We start from the raw sequence: 13,177 nt of genomic DNA, 5'->3' as shown, positions 1-13,177 counted from the left end.
TATTGCAGCCCAGAAGGACTAAGACAAGTAAAGATGATTCAAAGGCAAAATGCACAGAAGTGGAAACTGCTTTCAAAAGGCTCCTCTGATTGACCTCCCACCTCCAGCCCCTCCTCCTTGCCTGTGTGTGAGCCTTCTTCACCCCACTCTGAGCTCTATGCATGGCTATGCTCCCACCAGCCCCTTCCTTCAGCGTGGAGGACAATTGAGAAGCCCTCAACACCTGTAAACACATGCATCTCCCTGCCAGGGGTATCCATTGTACAATGGATGCCAGATGTCACCTCAAGGAAGAATTGCTTAGGGACACGGTCGAAAGTCCAGATTCTCAAGTGGCAGTCCAGACACGTGGGTGAGAATTTCCAGTAGGGGCTCTGAGCGGCTGGGGTGTTTTTAAGTTCTCCCAGTGATTCCAGTGCAGCTGGTCTTGGGAGTAGCATTGGAAACCCCCACCCTACACCAAAGAGTAGTTATCCCTCATCTTTCTGCAACACCAAATTTTTTTCCTACATAAGTCATTTGGAGTATGCTTATTCCAAAATTTGCTCAAGCTTTAAAAACCCTAAAATTTCACATTTACTATGATTTATGGCCTCACCCACACTCTCACCCAGGATATAAACATTCGCTCCTCACTGCCGTTAGGATGCTTCATGGGAAAATATTGAAATGGCAGGCCCACGCTGGGTGCGGTGGCTCAAGCCTGTAATCCCAGCACTTTGGGAGGCCGAGGCGGGTGGATCACGAGGTCAAGAGATCGAGACCATCCTGGTCAACATGGTGAAACCCCGTCTCTACTAAAAATACAAAAAATTAGCTGGGCATGGTGGCACGTGCCTGTAATCCCAGCTACTCAGGAGGCTGAGGCAGGAGAATTGCCTGAACCCAGGAGGCGGAGGTTGCGGTGAGCCGAGATCGCGCCATTGCACTCCAGCCTGGGTAACATGAGTGAAACTCCGTCTCAAAAAAAAAAAAAAATACGAAATGGCAGGCCTGATGTGTTGTTGCCTCTCCCATGAATACTTGCCCTTTAGGAGCACATTGGGGAAAAGAGCCCATAAGCCTCTCAGTAATGAAATTAGACATAAATAAATGAAAATAATGGCAGAACTGTAGACCCTGTAGATCAGGCAATGTTTGGAAAAGCAGGAATTCTGGGCCCCCTAATTTAAGTCAGGCAGACAAATAATAATAAAATAGCAGCTAGCATTTATTGAGCACCTACTAGGTCCATACAGCATCTCTGAAGGATAGCATCCCCATGTCTACCTTATCAATGATGAAACTGACCCTCAGAGCAATTAGAGGACTAGTCATACCCCCTAACAGGTAAGATTCGCATTTTGGTTGCTAGAGCCTCAGTTATTCCCTTACCACAGTGGGGCTCCCTCATTAGGAAGCAAAACTAGCTGTAGGCAATGACAAGACAAAGTAGCCTCTGTCCCCAGAGGTGAGAAATGGCCAGGAACTGCAGGGGAAATCAGGAAGGTCAGGCATCTGCACCCCACAGGAAACTCGTCCCTTGCAAGGGTGGAGGCTGGATGGCATCCTTAAGTGAATTCTCTTGCTTTTGTGGCTTCCTATTAACCTGCTTACTGTCATCCATGCAGCCACTCCTATTCGTTAAGGTCCACAGAGGGCCCGTAATTAGGTTTCCAGCTGGTCATAACATTATACCTGGATCATATTTGGGTTAATTGCCTGAAGCTGGGTTAATGTTCTCTCTCTGGGACAGACCCTGCACCCTCCAAAGGCTGAACCCCTTTTCTGACAGACTTGGCCTGTGTGAGCTGTGAGGAGGAGTGGGGCTTTTGTCAGGCATCTGGTTCACAGCACCAATGGGAACAAAGGGTCATAGTTGGAAGAGAAGCCCAGCGCTTGCACCTCTCTAACAAACCACCCAGACAACTAGCCTTTTGGAAAAATAAAGGACAGAAAAAATAAAGAGGATGATGTCTTAGGACCAAGCTCCCCAGAGTGGAAGTCCCAAGAGCCAAGCTTTCTCAATTGCACTGGGTTTGATGGAGTGTCCTAGCCCGGGGCCTCTGCCAGGAGCCAGTTACAAACCTTCCAAATCTCTCTCTCTCTCTCTCTCTCTCTGGTCTCATTGCTATGCAGACCAATTTTTCATTCATCTGGAATCCACTGTAGCATTTTAATGTGGAAAAGCCTGCTACTCCATTTCTCTCCCCTGAAGAAAAATGGCTTAATTTCTCTGGCTGATAGATTTTTTTTTTTTCCTGATCCTTCAGACAGTAGAAAAAGACCCTGGAATATCAGCTGCTGGACTATCCACAGACATTTTATGATGGCCATAAACAGGGCTGTGGCAGGATGACACACCAGGCAGCATCCTGATTAGCACCTTCAACACTGTCATTACCACCTCCTGTGAAAATGATGGACAGGTAGGTAGGTAGGTAGGTAGGTAGATGAAAAGACAGATAAATTGATTGATCGACTGATTGACAGACAAATGAATAATGGACAAATGAGTAGATGGATGGTTGGATGGATGGATGGGTAAACCATGATAGGAGTTGTGGTTTCCCTACTGTATTTGAGGAGTATAATCCACGCCCTGTATTTTTCCCTACAGACATGTGAGACTTTCTAACACCAAATCAATCCAGATTCCCCTACCTACCCACTCACCACCAAATTGAGACAGATTTCATCAGCAAGGGAAAAATCTATTTAGAAAGGAAATTAGAGAAAAATTGGGGTTAATCATTTTAGCTGTCTTTTCTGTTGTTCAACTCACATGGCTCAGATAGATGCCATCAGCTCATCCCATCTGTGATTCTTCCTCTGAGGCTTAAGATGGCCAGGCGTGGCCTGGGGCAGAAGAGGACCAAAGACAAAGGGACGCCAGCCCCTCTTCTGGGTGAAAGAATTGGAATTTCATTAGAAGAGTGTGGTAGATGAATGTGGCATAGACCCTGGTGCCAAACCTCTAGGGTCCAAACCCCAGATCTGCCATGTGCTACTTGGTGATGTCAACAAATTACTTACCTGCTCCATGCCTCAGTTTCCCAATTTATAAAATGGGGAGAGTAATAACACATACCTCGTACAATCGTGTGATGATTAATGAGCTCATGTGCCTTAAATGTTTAGAAGAGAGGCTGATGCACAGTAAACATGATGGGGAGTAAGTCAAACCTCTCCTCTAGATCCCCCCCCCCAAATAAGCAAGTTTATTACACAAAAGAAGAGACTTTAACCCCAACAAGAAGATAATCAAATTTAACTAACTCAGCCTTAGGTTCAAGGTCAAAGGTTGTATTTAAGTGCAACTCCTTCCCTTATACTGTTTATTGATCTTCCTTGGCAACCAAAGCAACATCCATTCAAATCAATAGCCCAAGCTAGGCCTAGAATCTGAATGAACAGGAAGTGAACTGTCAGGCTGGGGCCCTGAACAGGAAGTGAACTGTCAGGCTGGGGCCCTGAACAGGAAGTGAACTGTCAGGCTGCGGCCCTGAACAGGAAGTGAACTGTCAGGCTGGGGTCCTAAGCCAAGCCCTCATCCTAAGGCTTGTACCTCCAGGACATAATTCACTACCTTCTGCTGTGGTGGCCTTTGAAAAACCACATGGGCAGCTAGATGTCTCTTAGAAGCCAGAAAGAGTTGAAGACTTTAGCCTGCTTCCGCATAATTTAAACGCTTATATTATTCTTAGGCACTGCTTAGAAGTTGCCCCAACACCTACATTAATGTCAGTTGCCCCTTTGTTAAATGTGTTTATTGATACATGGCTTGCTTTTGTGTCTGGGACTTTGAGGAGCTGAAGGTTATAAAAGCAAAAGGCTGGTGAGTGTTAACATTGAATTTGACCACACATAAAAAAATTTATAATTATCTCCATGCCCCCATCTGCACATGTCACAGTGAACAGTCAGTGATTCAGTTCCAAAAGAAAGCACTGGTTCCTGATAAACCTTGATTCCCTGCCCACCATTGCTCCTCTTATATTGCAGCCAGCCAGAGCTCTCCCTGCCGGCCTGCATTCATGACAACCAATTTTTGTGAAGCCATGGCATTTTGTCTTTGGAGAGCAGGATGTAAAACTAGGGTGTGTCAACATGATGGAGTACTATGCTGCCAGAAAAAATGATAAGCATGTGGGTTGTGTCAATATATGGAAATTAGTATGTGAAATAGCGCTAAATGGAAACAAGTGCAACACCCAATAGTTTGCACACACGGATTACAACTCCATCAATAATAATGTCTGCACAGTCATCAGCAAGGGCTGGAAGCAAATTTAGAGTGGTATGCATAGAGGATTATTTACTGGATTCTTTTCTCCCACAGAATCTTATATATTTCTCATTTTTTATGAGAAGAACAGAAGTTTGGACTGAGACCAACAAGAAAAGCATTTAGCTGCTGACACAATTGCTTTGACAGGAAGGGACACTTGCAGTGGCTGGAAATATGCATCAAGAGAAGCTGTAAGCCTAAAAACTCATACAGTTTTATGAGCTCTGCAGACCCTCCCACTCCCAGACTGGCGGCAGCCCCAGGCTGAGTGGAGACTCCAATACCATTCTCCCAGATGGGCAGAGCACCAAGTTCAGGGATGCAGAATATAGAGAAGGATTCAAATGGATACATGCCTTTATTGCTACCTTGCTCACAGTTTGCCTTAGAGGACAGTAACTACACTGCCCTGGCTTGTTCAGGCACAGCCTTAGTTGTCCTAGTATAATCATGAGTAACATCCCCTTTTAGCTCAAAAGTGTTTCTGTTAGGATAATAAAATATACGGTCACCCTAATTAAAGGGGCCATTTGGGCCCCAGCTTGCTGCCTAGGCAGCTATTCTGTTCTCACTGCTGCTAATAAGGACATACTTGAGACTGGGTATTTTATAAAGGAAGGAGGTTTAATTGAGTCACAGTTCTGCAGGGCTGGGGAAGCCTCAGGAAACTTACAGTCATGGCAGAAGGGGAAGCAAACACATCCTTCTTCACATGGTGGCAGGAAGGAGAAGTGCTGATCAAAATGAAGAAAAGCTCCTTAACCATCAGATCTCATGAGAACTCACTCACTACTATCATAAGAACAGCAGCATGGGGATAACTGCCCTCAAGATTCAATTACACCCCCCTGGGCCCATTCCACAGCACATGGAAATTATGGGAACTACAATTCAAGATAAGATTTGAGTGGGGACACAGCCAAACTATGCCAATAAGTTATACCTGTCTCTAGAGGCACCGAAAGACAGTCACATAGATACTCTCGCTCTGACCTTACAACAACCAGGGCATCAGGATGGCATTTCTGACCCCAATTCACAAAAATATTTAGCTGTGGGTATGTATTGGGATTGCTGCTAGTGCTGTGTTGGAACCAACGAGTACCAGCCCATGACAGCCAACTGGCACATACCTTCCCAGCTCTAAATTCAGCAATGTCATCTTGGTAGCCTGAAACTGGCACTGATTGGAGTTTCTACACCATGGAAATCAGGAAGTTCTACAAACCGGGGCTTTTATTTTTTCCAGCGGTGGTAAGGGCTGGTTGTAAGATATTGAGCAGCACACCACAGATTGCTGGAGTGACTGAAGCAACAATGTACCTTCTTATAGGACTAGATTATCAGACAGGTTCATACTTAGCTCCCAGCCAAAGCCCCAAAGGGAAACCCGAAATCCTATGGAATGTGGTAATCCCTTGCAGACAGGAGAAACGAACAAGCATCTCTTGTTATTTTCCTCACCCATTAGAAACAAAACGGAACACAAATACCAATCAATTCAATTGTCTTACAGTCTGACAGCTTGACTCATAGCCCAGCTCATCTGATACCTGACAAGGTTGTTTGCATCCTATTAAAGCCGATAACCAGTGTGCTGTTGATGCAGCACTGAGTCTTCTCACGATGACAGCTTTGGAATCATGGCTCTTTCTTCATCATATGAGTCATCGAAAAACTCTGTCCCAATTGACACCTTAACATGAGTGTCACTGTACAAAGTGGCTTATTCATTGGCACCAATAACAGTTTGTTAATTTGTCTCTCCCCCACCCACACCTCATCCTGCAGCTCCTCAGTAAAGACCTTGGTGAAAGCTACATTTCATGGTCATGGACAATTCGTTACTTCCTGTCACTTGCTATTTACTGTTGGCTTCCTTTTGTAAATGTGGCAAGCAAAGGATGAACTTCTACAAAGTTGTAAAAAGTACTTTAAGTGATTTTCTGGGAACTGCACTTCCGTACGTGGTTAGTGTATTTGCTAAATCTAAAAGGTTTAATGAAAGAATTGAAGGTGAAGAAAATTTGGGTCTGGTCAGGAAACATAAGGTACCAAACAAAAAAGAGGGACCATCCCCAGAACAGCTTCTGCTGTAATTGTGCATGCTCAGCTGTGAAGGCTTTGAGGATACAAGAAGCACTGTGTCTGCATTGATGAAGCATCTCCTGGTGTAAAGTACTCTCCTATATGGCACAGAATAATAAAGAAAAAACAGGGTATGTGCTTGATGCCTTTACAAACTAGTTGGAATAGATGGGATGGGGGCAGAGGAAATAAGGGGGTGCTGGTGAATGGGAGAGAGAAGACAACCCAAAATGGCAATCCTTGACTTAGCATAAGTGAGAGAGAAAGGCTAAATTAATATAGTGTTTGTGGCTGAATTGAAAATTTTCTGGAAGGGGGCTTTTGTATGGATTCCAGTAGTAGCTATAAAGTTTGCATCTTCATGAACTGAAAGTGAACCAAGAATTTTGAAACCCTAGAAATGAGAAACAACCTAAGCAAATTTTTATCCAATTTAACTCTGGTTATTCCAGCATATTCTCTTCAGATAGTACAACCTTTACATTATTTTTCATGACAATTCTACTGTCCTAAAGTGTCCTCAGAGTTTAGGTGCATCTAGGACTAATGTGGAATAATTGGAAAAGGCCTCTGAGTGGCAGCTGGGTGCCCACTGTGTTTTAGTTAGTGGTTGACTTGCCAGTCCTTCCCATTACCCCGTGAGTTCTCTGGAGGGGGCAGCATGCCAGGCTCTGTGACAACTCCCCACACAGAGCCTAGTTGTGTGAGTTCTAAGAGTAAGGCTCAGTCTTTGTGGAAGGCTCGGTGAGTGGTCATATTTGACACCACGACCACTGGCATCTGTAATTTCCTAATTAATTTTACCACATGCAAGTCCTTGTACCTACCTGAGGTAAACTCAGTTATCTCATTAGTTGCAGCAGATGCTCTTTCTAGATTTCTCTAAGCTCTAAAAATGTAAAGTTTTATGATGGTTTAAACATCAGATTATGTAAGGCAAAAAAAAATCTTTAAACCAGGAACACTTCTTATTGATCATTTTATAACAAAAGTCACACCCAACACAATCCCATGATGGTGAGCTGATACAGCTTTTAAAAGAGAGTAGAATGGAGAACAGTGGCTCAAGTTATGGACAATGACATTGATTTCCATGCTGCACTCTGAATTTCTGAATACCTGAGGCAGCCAACTTTAAATTATACAAACATTTGAGGAAAAACCGGTATATTTTGTATAAGATTGATTTATATAAGCCAGCCAACAAGGGATCTGAGATTGTATTCTCCAGATATATGTCCCTCTCCTTTGACACAGTTGGCCTCTCATTTGTCAGGTTCTGGGATAATCATTTCTGCAGATCTCTGTGCTGTAAATGGTGTCCTCAGAGCCTTCACAGAAGCTCCTTAAATGTCTGCTCATGTTTCAGACCAGCGGTTAGATCATACATCAATGCATGATCTTCTCATAACAGATCACCTGTCTCTGAACTCCAAACTTCACAAAATGCGGTATTTGATTCTAACCGATCACTCATAGGCAGTGTGACAACTCTTAAAAGAAGGAGTTGAACTCTATATAGTTCATTCCTTTCTGACATTTTTAAATGAACATCAGTTATGTAAACTCGGGTGAAGTTTTCTGAAACTCAGCTTTATCTTTTCATTAATTCTGATAACTGGTTGACCAGTTTCTTGACTCATTGTTCATTAATCTTCAGCTATGAGGATATTTCTCTTTATACATATTTTCTGAATAGGTTGTGCATGGAGGGATTAGTTTAAAATGTCCTTTCTTCTTCTGTATAACTGGATAAGCCTAGGTTTTTTAAATTGGCAGGTAAGTGATGTCCAATCCCAAAATAATCACAAAGGTCCAGCTAATTTCTGGATTATGACAAGACAGTAAGGAGTAGACATTAAAATAGCAATGTGTCTTAGCTTTAATTCATTTGATGAATGGCCAGTCAGGGATGACCATGGGTTAGGAATCTGAGTCTCTTTGGGATGCTGGTGATTTGTTTCTTTTTCTTTCCGGAAGCCCATCTCAATTAATTGCCTCAGCAAAATGTGAAAGTCAGAATTCGATGAGCCTCATTTTAATTTCTACTCTAGTCAAAACATTCCACTTATTGATTTCTGCTCTAATTCTCCTAAGGGCTTATAAGAAAGTTTCTGTCTTGGAAAAAAATGTTCCACAGAATCACAGAGCTAGTGGGAACTTCAGTGGTCATATAGTTCAATGTCCTCATTTCCCAGATGAGAAAACTAGGGCCTAGAGAGATTGCATGATATGACCAAGGTCATTCAGCAAGTTAGCAGCAAAGCCAGGGCAAGACCCTTCCAGTGCTCTGTTTATCACACCATGTTCTCTGCCCGGGATATAGACTGCCTTGCTGCCACTATCTCCTATTTATTCGAATCTCTTGTACCCATCCTCCCATTTCCTGTGATTCAGCTATTTCCTAACCATTTATTTTATATTCTGGCCATTCATTTTACCATGGAACATTTCACTTGATGTCTTACTCATTGTCTTCCTGAATTGTGGTATAAATTTAGTGCTCTTTGGCTTACATCCATGGTGTCTGCTTTACCCTGACACTTGAATCCGGGGTACATCACCTAACAAAGTCCCTCGATATTAGTAGATACTACATTTACTTCTTCCCTCATTCGAGATTCCTCACTGTCCTCTAATTTTCAGCCCACTGCCAAGTCCAGACCCTTTGTGCTGTTTTTGGTTCTCCTTGCTGCCACTTTACGGATTTGCTGTCCATGGTACTGATATTAGCAAAAGCAGTGACTGTCCAGCCCGAGTGGAAAAAGCAGTTAAGGAGTCTGTAATGACTACAAATTATAAACCTTCATATTATACTTCACCAGACACATCAAAGCCAGTTCTCTTTTTTAAATGTCTCCCCAGGAAAGGGACTGTCAAGTCAAGTCGGTGATAGCTTGTGATGCGCTGATACATGTTTAACCAACAGTTTTCCAAGGAAAAACAAAACAAAACATAACTTTTAGTGTTTTCCAATTTCCATGATATACATAGCGCTCCTACAATGGCTGACTTCAAGCCATCCACGAGACGTCACTAAACACAAAACTGAGAGAAGATATGTGTCATCAGCTCCCACGGGCTGGCTCCACCCTACCTTAGCCACAGCGTTACACCTCAAGTTTCTTAAACTAGGATTTGCCCAAGGTGTGACATCCCCAAGGTGACTGAGAGTGAAAGGTGGCTAAGAGTATTTCTGAAGTAAAGTCCTTTAGTGAGATCTGAGTGTGAAGGCAAGAGAAAAATATGCATCTCAAGCCCAAAAAGGCAGACACAGGGCCTCGAAATGAAAATAGGATACATGTTATGGGCCATATACTTTATAAGAGCAAGAATAATTTAGGATAAACATAATCTTGGTACTGTGAAAAGGGTTGGAGGCCGGGCGCATAATCCCAGCACTTTGGGAGGCTGAGGCAGGCAGATCACAAGGTCAAAAGATCGAGACCATCCTAGCCAACATGGTGAAACCCCATTTCTACTAAAAACACAAAAGTTAGCTGGGTGTGGTGGCATGTTCCTGTAGTCCCAGCTACTCGGGAGGCTGAGGCAGGAGAATCGCTTGAATCTGGGAGTGGAGATTGAAGTGAGCTGAGATCGTGCAATTGCACTCCAGCCTGGTGACAGAGTGAGATTCTGTCTTAAAAAAAAAAAAAAAAAAGAGTTGGAGTTGTCTGTAGATGGTTAGGTAGCCTGTGGACACATCACACTGACGTACAGGCACATGGCCAAGGAATACAGCCCCTTGTGTGATCATGATTTTCTCAGCTCCAGATCTGAAGTGGGATATCGAAGTTCCGGGGTGTCTTTTGAGGTTTATTTTGCAATCACAGACAAAATTCTATATTTTTAAATACTATTTTTTATTTCCAGTTACTTTTTATTAAAAATCTCTTTTTACATTGTGGAAATGATGTAGTCAAAACTACCTTTTGATTATAAATAACAGAGACCAACTAAATCTAGAAAAATGAGTCATTTATTGGGAGTAAACTGGGGCACCTCACAGAAAAACCAAGACCCTAATAGGGCAAGGATTCATCTGAGATTCAGAAACAGCTGATACCAGGAATATGACCATATCAAGACTACCCTCTGTTTCTTGTGTCTGCTTTACTTGGATGTCAATTACCTTCTTTCCTCTCCCTACACACCCTTTTTCTCAACATAGCAGAGAACAAGGGCATCTTTCAAGCCCTGAGCCTCACAGCTCCATAGAAAAAAAACTCAACCCTTTTAGTCCCTGATATGTACTGAATTGTGTTCCCCCAAAATTCATATGTTAAATAACCCTAACTCCCATGTGACTGCATTTGGAGCTATAGCTTTTAGGAGGTAATTAAGATTGCATGAGATCATAACAGTAAACTCCTAATCAGTAAGAATGTGGCCTCATAAAGAGAGGAAGAGAGGGAGATAAATCTTTCTCTGCCTTTTCATAAGCACTCACCAAGGAAAGGCCATGTGAGGATACAGTGAGAAGGTTGCCGTCTGCAAGCCAGGAAGAGAGCCCTCAGCAGAAATTGAATCAGCTCACACAGATTCTAAAACTGTGAGACAGAAATCTCTGGTGTTTAAGTCATCCTGTTTATGATGCTTCGTTATGGCAGTCCAAGCAGACTAACACAGTCTCAAATCCAAAATCATCAAAGAAGAGATTATTGTTCTAGGTGAAGTAACAACCCTCTTCTTGGATTAAGTAACTGTGCTTCAGGGTGGCAGAATTACAGGTGAACCATGTCTGTAGGGGGGAGTTCCTAGGCAAGGGGTATTGTTGGCGAAGAAACCCAATAGATGCCTACCTCATTATTTATGTCTGCATGTTATAGGACTGGTTTAGAGAACTAGGACTCTTCTGATACAATTTTTAACAAATTATACTCAAAAAAGAATAGAGGCTCTCATAATACCAAATCCTGTAGAAACATACTGACTTTTTTAAAGTATCACTACTGGGTACTGGATCAGTTATTTTATTTATTTTTTTTATTATTGCATTTTAGGTTTTGGGGTATGGTGGGAGTGTAAATTAGTTCAACCATTATGAAAGACAGTGTGGCGATTCCTCAAGGACCTGGATCAGTTATTTCTTAATCTGTTTTTGTATCAAAGTTATGTGAAGGGCTTTAAAAGTATGTGATTCTATTCCTGGGCAAGATGGCCAAATAGAAAGAGATCTGGTCTGCAGCTCCCAGTGAGACCAACTCAGAAGGAGGTCTTCTGTTGTTGAGATAGGGTCTCTTTATGTTGCCCAGGCTAGTCTCGAACTCCTAGACTCAAGCTATCCTCCTGCCTTAGCCTTCCAAAGTCCTAGGATTACAGGCATGAGGTATTGCCCAGCCTATTTTAATTGTTTTTATTATGTACCAGTTCTGTCTATATTGTGGGGTTTCTCCATCAGGGGCTAGAGTCTTCCTGTAAAACAACTCAGGTCCCAAACCTACCCAGGAAGGTTCCGCCGGAAGGTTGCAGTGTGTGTCCACCCTGGACTCATGCTATCTTGCAAAATCATTTTCCTTTGACTCTGCCAGCTTGTGTGTCTGGTATTGTTCCTTCTCTTATCACTGCTCCCAGGCTGTCTTACCCTGCATGAATTACCCTCTCTTGTTTCCCACTGCCTGACTTCTTAGCCTCAATATTTCTGCCTTCTTCCTTTGCTCTCTGCAGGAAACCAAAGTCTCAGATTTCGCTTCTAACTGAAGCCTGACGTCTTTTCAGCACGTATCAGAGCATCCAAGAACCCTTCAGACTAATTTCCTCTGGCACATGTGCTTGTCAGCAGCCATCCTGAAGGCATCTCAGCCTGAGCAGTGTGCAGAAACTACTCAGAGAAGGCAAACTGATCATGGGGGGCGGGGAGCAAGAGAGCCCACATCACAGGCTGCATTGTCCCAAGTGGCAGGTTTGCCTGGGTGTAATGCAGGGTTTAGAATTCATCCAAAAGCTTCACTTTTATCTAGTTAAGTGGCAACTACCCCACAGCTTTGCTGCTTTGATTTAACATGCCTCCTCTTCCTCCTCCTCCCCCTTCTTCTTCTTCTTCCTACTTCTTTTTTGATGGAGTCTCTCTTTGTTGTCAGGCTGGAGTGCAGTGGCGTGACCTCAGCTCACTGCAACCTCTACCTCCTGGATTCAAGCAGTTCTCCTGCCTCAGCCTCCCAAGTAGCTGGGATTACAGGTGCCCACCACCAGACCTGGCCAATTTCTGTATCCAAAGAAATATCACATTAAGTCCCTAAGCTCGGACTCCTGAGCTGAGGCAATCCTCCCATCTCAGCCTTCCAAAGTGTTGGGACTGCAAGTGTAAGCCACCATGCCCGGCCAACATGCCTTCTTTATGAAGATAATGCCGCTTTGCACCTTTAAAAAGAGATGTCCATGGTTGAATGTCTCAATGTTTAGTGATCCCCAGTGCCAAAATTTGAGATGCAAGAAGAAATATGGAGAAGGGCTCATTGGTTTTCCCCAGGAAATGCAGCAATCAGCAAATATCAACATGTGATCTTGCTAAGCCAGATTCCTGGGGGCTCTGCAGCCCTTCTGAAGCACAGATGTTCCCACTGGAAAGGGCCTTGGGTTCCAGTCCCCTCACCTCACAAAAAGGCTGGCTACCAAGGTCACTCAGCTATTTTGTGGTAGTGTCTTGTTTAGAGCCCCAGGCTTTGAATCCCAGGCCAGCATCTTTTAACAAGACTTCCAATTTTGTTGTGAAAATTAGGATGCTAGGAAGTCCTTAGTGAACACCTTCCAGAGTTGGGAGTCATTGAACAGGGGTCCATAAAGAAAAGAACGTGAGCCCTTCCAGCAGAGCCTTCTCTG

This window comes from Sapajus apella, unplaced genomic scaffold, assembly GCF_009761245.1.
Source record: "Sapajus apella isolate SASKATOON/1434 unplaced genomic scaffold, GSC_monkey_1.0 scaffold30, whole genome shotgun sequence".
NCBI lineage: Eukaryota > Metazoa > Chordata > Mammalia > Primates > Cebidae > Sapajus > Sapajus apella.
The sequence above is the reverse complement of the archived record's forward strand: the minus strand, read 5'-3'. Positions refer to the sequence as shown.